This window comes from Catharus ustulatus, chromosome 6 (assembly GCF_009819885.2).
Source record: "Catharus ustulatus isolate bCatUst1 chromosome 6, bCatUst1.pri.v2, whole genome shotgun sequence".
Taxonomy (NCBI): domain Eukaryota; kingdom Metazoa; phylum Chordata; class Aves; order Passeriformes; family Turdidae; genus Catharus; species Catharus ustulatus.
The window spans coordinates 36,897,689-36,908,051 of NC_046226.1; the positions used below are offsets into that span (position 1 = coordinate 36,897,689).

At 41.2% G+C, this 10,363-nt stretch overlaps 1 protein-coding gene across 4 annotated transcripts in view; it reads right to left on the bottom strand.

The window, feature by feature from the left end:
- MIDEAS (mitotic deacetylase associated SANT domain protein) overlaps positions 1-6,527 on the bottom strand; it is a 53,764-nt gene extending 47,237 nt beyond the window's left edge. For 2 of the 4 annotated variants that reach the window (XM_033062410.2, XM_033062412.2), the window contains exons 1-2: positions 6,458-6,527; positions 5,732-6,240 (exon numbers count right to left, since the gene is read on the bottom strand). The gene's annotated coding sequence lies outside the window, so the exon portion shown is untranslated. Of the gene's footprint in view, positions 1-5,321; positions 5,450-5,731; positions 6,252-6,457 lie in introns of those variants that run through there. The other 2 variants (XM_033062411.2, XM_033062413.2) reach the window with 2 other exon arrangements.
- Between the last annotated feature and the right edge of the window lie 3,836 nt (positions 6,528-10,363).

Consider the following 10,363-nt stretch of genomic DNA (forward strand, 5'->3'; position numbering starts at 1 on the left):
CTTTCAGGAAGTGCATGAAAGAATACACTATGTAGGGAGAAATAAAAGCCTGGAAAAAAAAGCTTAAACTCCCAAGAGTTTTGTTAAGGATATTATAAAATTGTAAACAATAATGCAATTCGTGACAAAATACCAGATGACATATGCAGGAGTTGAAAAGGAAATGTTCAAGGAATCCCAGGTGTACACAGGCATAGCAGATAAGGCCACACCTAAGCATACGTGATTAAGTCAAGTTTGAAATCATGCAACATCCTCATGCACCTTGGGATCCAAACAAAAATGCACTTTTACCTATGAACTACACCATAACAAGGCCACTTGGAGATTATTCGGACTTCTGGGACTAGTTTAAACTTTGGACCTGCACAGCGCAAACAAGGTGACAAGCATTTCAGCAGGCTGACTGCCCCACAACATGCAGCTCCAGAGAACAGCTTCTGCTTTATCAATGTTTAAGGGAAGCAGCCACTCTGACAGCTGGAAATCCACCATCTGTACCACAGACAAGCTGCAAAACCAAACCAGTGTTTCAAAGTTACAAGTCCTCCAAATAAGAAAAGAAAAATAGACAAGACAAGAACAAAACTTGCAGTTATAATTCATGCATGTTTTGGTCACCATTACTCTAGAAATAATAAAAGCAACATTATCAAAGACAACAAACTAAGATAAACCCCAAAATACAGCTTTATAATAGTAGAAATAGTCAAACAAAAAACTTCAACATGGTTTTAAAAAAAATCTTAAAAAACAAACAAAACTTCTCAAACTACTCTTGCATGATGAGGAAAAGAAATATTTGCTCTCAGGGGAACTGGGTTATAAAATGAGATACATAAGGGTATATAACAAATAGTGTGTGTACATATAAACATACACAAACATTTAATTTGTCTTCCTAAAATAAATGACAAGAGGATATACCAATATATATCATTGTACTGTAATCTCTCCTATGATGGGGAAAGCCAAGTAACTGAGAACCAATATGAGAATAGGCAGCAAAGGAAAAACAAAGCATGAACACTGACTGGATTCCTCTTCCTGTCTCTTTACATCCCAACTCTGAACATATAATGTATCGGTAACATATTTAGTAAAAAATATATCAGAACTGTTTCTCAGTTTACTATTTTAAGTACTAATAGCACTCAACTTGTTTCAATCCTTACTAATGCTGAAGTCAAACTATATAGAACCTAAACATTAATTTTCACTAATTGAGGGTAAAAGGGAAAGCATTATTCCATGCTTTGCTGTAAGCTTTTCAAAATGTCTTTAAGAACAAAAATAAAATTAACACACACTGAACACTTTGCCACTCCCTCCCAATCTAGCTCTTCCCAGTTTTCAACTTAACACCAGTCATCAATTCAACAAGGGGCATTAATGTAATTTGCTTGTACATAAAATGAACATTAATTTTGGGGTATGTACATTTCAAAGAATATCTGTACATCATATTATAGACAGATTAATGTATTATATTAATTTAAGCCTTGTTATCTGGTGGTTTTCAGTTGCACAAAATACAATAAAAAGCTTAAAGAGAGCCTGAAATGCAAAGACTTAATTACCAAGATTATCTCTGCATCCACATTCGAATGGCTGCTCCCAAATACCTGGACACTGACTGGATTCAGAATGCATGTATTCACCCTTTGTCCCGGTGTGCAGAGTGGAGCTTTCCCTCACAACTTTTTCAGTCACTGGGGTCGATCAGCAGGGCACTAAGGGCTACAGTTGGAGAGGTTCAGAAACAGAAGTTGTGCAAAGTGTTGTGAAGTGCTCCTTGAGCAGCCTCCCACTGCAGACACATGCCATTTGTGCACTGTGAGCTGCTGGAGCTGCCAAGGAGCTTCCACACGGAATGCAAGTGGATGCTATGTAGCTCAAAAGCTTAAATTATTACTTGACCAGCCACCTCTTCCAGAGACCTCTGTAACACATAACGAGGATTTCTTAGTTTGAAGGCTCAAATCACACCAGGGGGAACGTGTGATTCAAAGTACAAGCAACTCCTGCCTGACATAAAGCTCTCTGTCACACTTGCAATTATTAGGGAAGGTCCTCAGGATATTTCCTTGAATTAGCAGTTCATCCCTCCTATTTACAAATTGCTCAGTGACAAGTCTTCCCTTTGGATGTGACTCACGAGCCTTGGTTTGCCCGTGCCAGAACCTGCAGCATTTTGGGCATGTATTGCAAAACCTCACCACCAGAGCTCCTGCCTCCCTCACCTCCTCATTTCGCACTATGAACACACAAAGAAAAGTGGTTTATTTCCCCCTTCATGTGTCTTAGAATGTAACTAATTGCACTGGAGACAACATTCATATTTACAACGTTTCATTTTAGCATAAACTATAATTTACTGCAACCAGCACTAAAATTTTATGCAATGCTCCAGACAGAAAAGAAAAAAAAAAAATCCAGGGTTTTGGTATTTTTGGCATTTTCTTTTTCATTATGGGGGGAGTGTTTAGAAAAAGTGAAACAGCAAAAAAAACCAAACAGCTCTTACAAACATTCTCATTTCACAATTTGATCAGTAGGTTAAAAAAAGTGTTTGCTAAATGTTTACCTAAACTCAATAGAAAACTATGTAAGTTTTTGAGAAACCCTTCAAGAACTGCTAAGCATACAGAAAATATATACACCTTTGCAAACAGGGCCATGGGCTAGCCAGATTTCCACTCTGATTCATGGCAGTCCCTGTCTCCTTACGTGCCTGGGCACACCTCCACACACACACTACCAAGGTGGCCATTTCCAAAGAAAGGCTGCATGTCCTCAAGTCAGGGGCAACTTAAGGGCTTGATTAGCAGCTTGACAGAAAAGTATCATGAAAGGGATGACAGGCTTGAAAATATCTCCTGTGGTTCTGCAGCCACCACTGACAGGTGACCACAAGAGTGAAGGTGCAAAAAAATGTAAACTAACATTTGGAGCATTTATGCAGACTTTTGAAAAGCTTGCATTGTGCTACAGTGCTCATCATTTCCTGTCACCACTACTGGCATGTGCCTGGATGGGTTAAGGACTAGCACAGCTATACCTTTGTTTTGCTAACATGCACACAAATGTGTATGTATCTAAGACTAATTCCACTGAGAACCACAGGACAGCTCAAGAACATGCAAGTTACCTACTGCTTTGTATACAAGTCCAAAAAATCCTGGCCAAAAACTCTGTCCCACCACATAGGTCATGAAAACCAAAAGACTTAGCATAAGGAATAACTGTATTGCATCACTACCACAAATGATCCAAGAAATCTTTAAGAACTACTCCAGAGGTAATTTTGATATTAAAATATGCAGTATAACATAGATTGATGAGTCAGACAAGACATTAAGTACAATTTCAAGAAAAATCTACAAGTAGAACAGTAATGCACAGACTAACATACATTTGTTTCATATGTTTTACTAAAACAAAATGCTCCAATAAACTTACAGAAGGACCACTAAGATAGTTTGTCAAATGACAAAAAAAACCTAGAAAACAGACAAAACACAAAAGCACTGTCAGCAGATCTCTTCACTCTTCATTAATAGTCACATACATTTTATATGAAGCATTTTCTTGACAACCTGAGGAAACTACCAATAATAAGATGATGTGTGTCTTCAGCTAAAATATGTTTTAGTTGAACACCAAAAAATTTTAAAGCAGCTTTTCATTTTTATAGTATCTTTCATTGCAGTGCTCAAAATACTTTACAAGCCATTGTGGCATTTGTTAAGACATCAGCTATAATAGCTGAAGACAACACTTTAAGAAAATTGTCTTTAATGTTAGAAAGGCCAGTTTTTGAGCATGAGATCTGAAATCTTTCAGATCTGATATCTCATGAATTCCAAGTACTCCCAAAACTAAGCTGATAAAAATAAGAGGTGACCAGCATTCCTGAAAAACAAATCTTAGGGACCTCAAGTTGTACCCACAAGAACTTTGGCTTAATTATGATGTTCTTTAAAGTCTTAGTTAAAAGCCTTGCTAATATAGTGTCAGTGGCACACTTTCTCAATGCCTCATACTATGCCTCAGCCAACACTGCCTGCAAGATCACTGAACCAGATGCAACTTTTGAGTTAAAGTTGAAAAAGCATGCTCTGAGCATATCGCTGGTCTGGTAGTTCTTTCAAACTCTTAAGTTTTTGTGGCCTGAGACACAGCTCTCCCCAGTGCTCTTCTCTCCATTTCCAAGCAAGCTAGCTGAACTGCAGTTGCTTATTTTAACAAATATATTTTCCCACACACAAGCACACAAAAAGCAGACCAGAGCAAGAATTATGCTAAACGTGCAAGACTGTAGCAAACCTGCTTCGATTTCACCCTCTATATAATCACTTTAGAAACATGAACCCGCAGATTCAATGAGCTTTCAATTTCTGTCTGCTGTGATTTCAGAACTACTAGTGGCGTTTCTGCTGATCTGTGATTTCTACGATCAGCCTCACTCCACTTCTACTATCTTCCTCTTCTAATTCTACGAAGAAGTCAAAGAGGAACGTGGCAATTCAATGCAGAACATACTCTCTTTTTAGCATTTGCAATGCAAAACTAGGTTTTGTTCGGTACAGAAATCTTGCACAATAGCCTGCGTATACGTATTCGTTCCAACAATGCTGTCCTATGCAATCACTCTGTAATTACACACAGTCATAAAGCTGCTGCTGTTGCTGCTTGGAACTGCAGTCTCGCCCTCTAAACAACCTAATAGTCTCTGCATTAGGACATTTCTTTTTCTCTCTTCCCCTCCCTTAACTGCTTACTCCAGTACAGATGGCCTTTACACTCAACTCAAAGCACGTAGTCGGAATTAAATCAAGTTATTACTTTAAAAATAGATTTTTTAAAAGAATGTAAGTAAATCTCTGTTAGCAAATAGAATATTTCACCAATTCTGCAAGCTGCAATCACACAAGACTTTAAAACCAAAAATAAATCCTGCTTACGCCTGTTAAAAAAAACCCGTAAGTATTATATAAGACTCTCACATACGCGCGTAGGTGTATTGTCAGCTTTTACTGCTAAACTGCAACGAATCGGTCTTTTGCAGTTGCTACCAGAAAAGAGTTGTACACTTGAGAGCACGGGATTTTTCAAAAATTATCTAACAAATTCTTCCCCACCCCCCTCCACTGCGTAAACCCCAGCAGAGCCATCCGACCCTGGCCACGAAGCGCGCCCAGCGGCGGCCGGGACTCGGGGGCCCCGCGCACGCCGGGCTGTCCCGGCTCCGCCACGAGCCAAGAGAACCTCCCGCCGCCCAAAGCAGCCCCCCAAAACTCCATCCGCAGGCAGCTCACCCGGACACACACACATCCTGAGAGCGCTGCCGCAGCCAGGCAGTCACGAAGAAACCCCTCCGGAGCGCTCTCAAGAACTCAGGGTAGGGCAGGAGGCGATGGCTCAGCAGCCGAGCCTGGACCCCCGCAGCGGGCGGGCCGGGAGTGCCGCTGCCCCGGCCCCGTGGGGCTGCGCGGCCCGGGAGCGGAGCCAGCCGCCCCCGTCACCTCCACAGGTACTTGTGCTCCTCATCCTGCAGCCAGCACCCACCAACAAAGCACGCACCACCACCCCCAAAAGAAAAGCTCCAGGAAAGACACCCCCTCTCCAAAATGGCAGGAAAACGGAAGCAAATCGTGCAAATTAAAAAAAAAAAATAAATAAACGCGCGGAAAACAGGAGAAGGAAGAAAGAGAACGTGCTGGCTCACCTGCGCAGCCAGGCACGGCGGGCGCCGCGGGGGAACGTGGAGCGGCTGTTTGCAGAGGGGGGCGGGAGGGAAGAAGGAGCGGGGGAAAAAAAAAACAAACTTTGTTTCTTTCTCTCCGGGACTCAGCGAAAGCGTCACTTCCTAGTGCAGTAAGCGGGGAGGCTCCCGGGCCCGGGCTCCTCAACTCCTCCTCCTCCCGCCTTCCTCCTCCTCCCTCCACGGCGCAGCTCCCCGCCGGCCCTCAGCGCCTCATCCCGGCACGGGCCTGGGCCCCCTGCCCTTGTCCACAGATCTCGGCTTGACCTTCTGCGCTTGGCTGTCGCTGCTGTTGGCAACGAAGGAGAGGAAATCCCCAACGAGTGAGGGGCGGGCAGAGAGTTCGCAGCATTGATTTGAAAGCCAAGCCCTGCAAAATACTGCCGTGTCCAACACCCGGCGGAAAGCGCCGCTCTGATGCCCGGAGTTCAGAGCCGCCTCTTCAGCGAGATCAGGCTTCGTGTTCGTTCTCTCTAAAGAAAAACAAAGAGCTTTTGGTTTTTAAGGAGACCCTCGTACCAAAGGAAAACATGCTTTTCTGTTTACCCTTTACGGTCCCTTTTCTCGCTTCTTCAGAAGAAAAAGTTTTTTTTAAAAAGAGAAGGGAGAAAGGATTTTAGTCTAATGCAAAGCTTTCGGTCATGTCGGGTGTTTCACCAACGCCTGAAATTTACTTTCACAAGAACTCACACTTCTGAGGATTCTAAAAATGTTCAGCTCCTCCTCTGGAATATGGCTTCCTCTGCTGCCTTGGTCCGAGAATAAAAAACACAGTGTGCTGACAAATGCAGGCACGCTACTCTACCCTACTAAGGCAGGAAATAAAGAAGCTGCTTTGTCACTGCTCCCTCTGTAGACTGCTCTGCTACTTGAGTTTGTTAACAATCAATGAAACTTTTAGATTATAAAATAATCTTTAGACAGCATTCACAGATTAATTTCACATTCATTGAAACGTGGAGCAACACAAAAATGCCAAACGTTTTTCTCCAGTGCGCACATTGCCACGTGTTTACCTTCATCCAGGCTCAGATCATTCAGTGCACACAGCAGCATTGCTAGGTTTTGGGTTTTTTTTCCCAGACCAGCAGGGCAGTTTCCCTTCCAGCATGTATTGCCTTATAGAGTGAAATGTAGAAGTAATTTTTGCACTGCTCACTGTAGTTTGTGTTTCTTTCACAATAGTTCCTTGCAGAACTTTTTGCAGGGAAGCTCAAGATGTGTAGAAAGAGGAGCCTGGAGAAATGACTTGCCCATGACGACAGATGCACAACCAGGTTACTTTGATGAGTCCCAGGTCAGCAGTCTAATTACCACACCCAATCTTTTCCTGTCCTGGTGCAGAGGGTAACAGTGAGATGCATGGTGGTGAAGAGCAAAATAGTAGCCACAGGTACTACTGGTAAGGGTTTTTTATTTTCATAACCAGAGGTATAATTTGATGCAACACTGTCTCAATAGGACCTTCAAGGAAAACTCTGCTGTAGCACCATTAATACATTTTTTCTTCCAAACTCCTGATAGACCAGAACAATAGGTAAATAGCTATTTAAATCAATACAGAAAGAATATTCCCAGATGTTCACAAATTACCTAATATGGAAAGCAAACACAAATTATTGAACATATAATACTAGCTGTAGTCAAAGGCATATAACTCATTAGTTTAATTTGCCCTAATAAAGATTGAAAAGAGAGATTCAATAAACTGGAGTTATTTCCTCTCTGTTATGTTAGGCAATCAGTGCCTCCCATGAAGCACATCAGATATTGATGAGATTGAAATTATTCATGTCAGCCTTCACTGGGGGAAAACAAACCCAATAAAAAATAATCCCATGCCCTACCAGTCTTCTATGATTTTAAATTATGTTCTAACAGCAAAGTGTATCTCCTTGTTCCAGACAAATGAATGTAGTACTTCACCTGTATGGAGGCTGGGAGCAAAATGATGAGCAGCATCTTGCATTTCACAATACTTAATCACGTAAAAGCAGTAGACAATGGCAGAAAAGTCATCATCCGGCTACAGAAGCTAGCATTGCGCAGAGCAGGGAGTGTGCTTTCTACCCTGCTATAGGAGATATTTTAACTTGCTGGGTTTGATAGCTCCCTCCTAAATAATGTATTGGGTAGGCAGGAATCCTGCTGGTCCAAAGATAACATAGTAACCACGAGGACAAAGCTGAAACACATTGTAAAATGCAAAATCTATAGGAAAGGATGATTGTATTTCCTAAACATACCAAATGGGATGAGAACAAAAGCAAGCAAGTAGGTACACCAACTAGTTTATAGATCTAAAATAAAAGAAACACACTTCAAAGATGCCATGGTGTTTATAGAGCTGTATGTTAGTGTTTATCTTCCTGAGCAATAAAAGTTTTATGAATTGTTTTGTAAGGATTTTACAGTTATATACACTCTTCAATTGTTTCTCCGTTCCTTACATTACATGGTCCTTACATCTCTCCAGAAACAGCCATCATAATTTTCTTCTTTCCAGTAACAGCTTTTGCTATGCGTCTTAAAAAGTTGGTTTTTTTTCCTTTCCTCAACATATTCTGAGACTACATGATGGCTGCACTTCTATCAGCTTTATCGCAACAAAACTTAATACACACGCATTCCTTGTTACGTCATTATTTTGTTACTACACTGAAGGAGATTGGAAGATCTCCTGGCTATCAGCATATAAAATCTCAGTTTTCTTTGGCTTGTACAGACACATCTTGTAGTGTAACAACATCGACTCATATCATTAATACACTGGATTGCACTGAGTCAGAATTTGGATTAAAGACTATGCTTTGCATACTTAAGTTTGCAAAACCGAGCCACAGGCTCAGTAGGTGGCACTCTTTTCACCGGGTCAGAGTAGAGCCAATGTCCTCTTTGTAGTTCTGAGTAGAACTTGTGCTCCAGGATGATGGGAGACATTATAAAGCTATTAGTTCTCCCTAAAATTGAGTATAAAATTAAGGTCTTAACCACTACAGCTAATAAGAAAGCATTTACACCCTTTGTAATAAGAGTTTCAGATTCTATTAAGCCTAAAGCTTAATCGCACTGAAATTTCCTCAAAAATTTCAATAGGATATGATTTTTATTTAAAAATTTAATGCCAGCATAAACCAGTAATGAATAGCTGGTGTTTACCCCATAAATGTATTCAGTGCTCAGAGGCAGGGCTGCCTCTAGACAAGCTGGAGAATGGACTGACAGGAGCCATGTGAAGTTCAACACAGACTAATGCAAAGCCCTGCACTTTGTGCAGACTGACCTGCCATTGCACAGGCTGGGACTAGCAGGACACTCAGTGCCCCTTAATAAGGTCTGGGGGTCCTGGTGGACAGTGGGAGAGACACCAGGCAGCCACGAAGGCTCACACCACCCTGGCCTGTATAAAGAAAATCTGAGCTAGGTCAAGAGAAATTACTATTCCTCTTTACTCATAATTTGCTAGCCCTGTGTCTTGGAATACTGTGTGCAGTTTTGGGCATCCCAGTATAAAAGAGATGTTAATAAGCTGGAGACAGTGGAAAGTCAAGATGGCCAGGGGCTGGAACAGATGTCCTCAGCAAGGAGAGGCTAATGGAAACAGTGGTAATTTCAACCAGCTAGTGAGGATAGTGAAGCAATGAGCAACACCATTTGATTTGAGTGTTGACCCTGCTTTGAGCAGGAGATGGAACTGGTGACCTCCCAAAATCTCCTCCAACCTGACTGATACTATGATTCAAGAAGTGAATCCCTTTACCTCACATAAGAGGAGACTTAATTAAATGACAGTTAAATAGCTTGAAAATTTCTTGCAGAAATATGAGTGATTGTATCTGTTTCAGGTTTATTGGGCTTTAGTTTTGCGGTTGTGAATTTAGAAGGCCATCAGCCTAATTACCAAGAAAGCTGTTCCCTCACAGTCACTATTTGCCTGCACTGTTACAAGAGAAAATGTTTATAAAAATGTTTTTATACAAGACCAATTACTCACCACTACATAGAAATTTTAATTTCTCCAATACCAATGTCTGTCTCCAATCTCTGTCAGAATTAACCACTGAAGTTACTACATTTGAAGTATTTTGCTAGGGCACAGCTTCTCTTGGGGAAACTTGATACAGACAGATAGAATGTTTGTAAAGAAGGCGTTTGGCTTATTTAAAAGAGTTTTCAAAAATAAAAAATCCCTTGTACCTATATTTTTCTCTTCATATCTGAGTTTAAAATTAAAATACTTCACTCAAGCAAGATTTGAGCAAGATTCAGCTTCTTTGATCAACCTGGGGAGAAAATCCATGCATTTATAGAACATGCATGTGTAAATACATATGTATACACACACAGTGGGTCATGACCTGGCTCCCTAGAACCAGGAGGAAACCCTGTTACATGAGGGAAAGGGAGGGACACTGTGGTTTAGAGAAAAAACCACATGTAAAACGAAGTTATTCACATTGCTTAAACACTACTAAAAGAAGCTCAGATGCCATGGTGGGAAAGACAGTGTGGGAATCTATGAAGTACCAAATTATATGTCATGCTGAAAACCAGGAATGTTGAACCTTTCTTTCTAATTTTGCTAGCTTGTGTAGC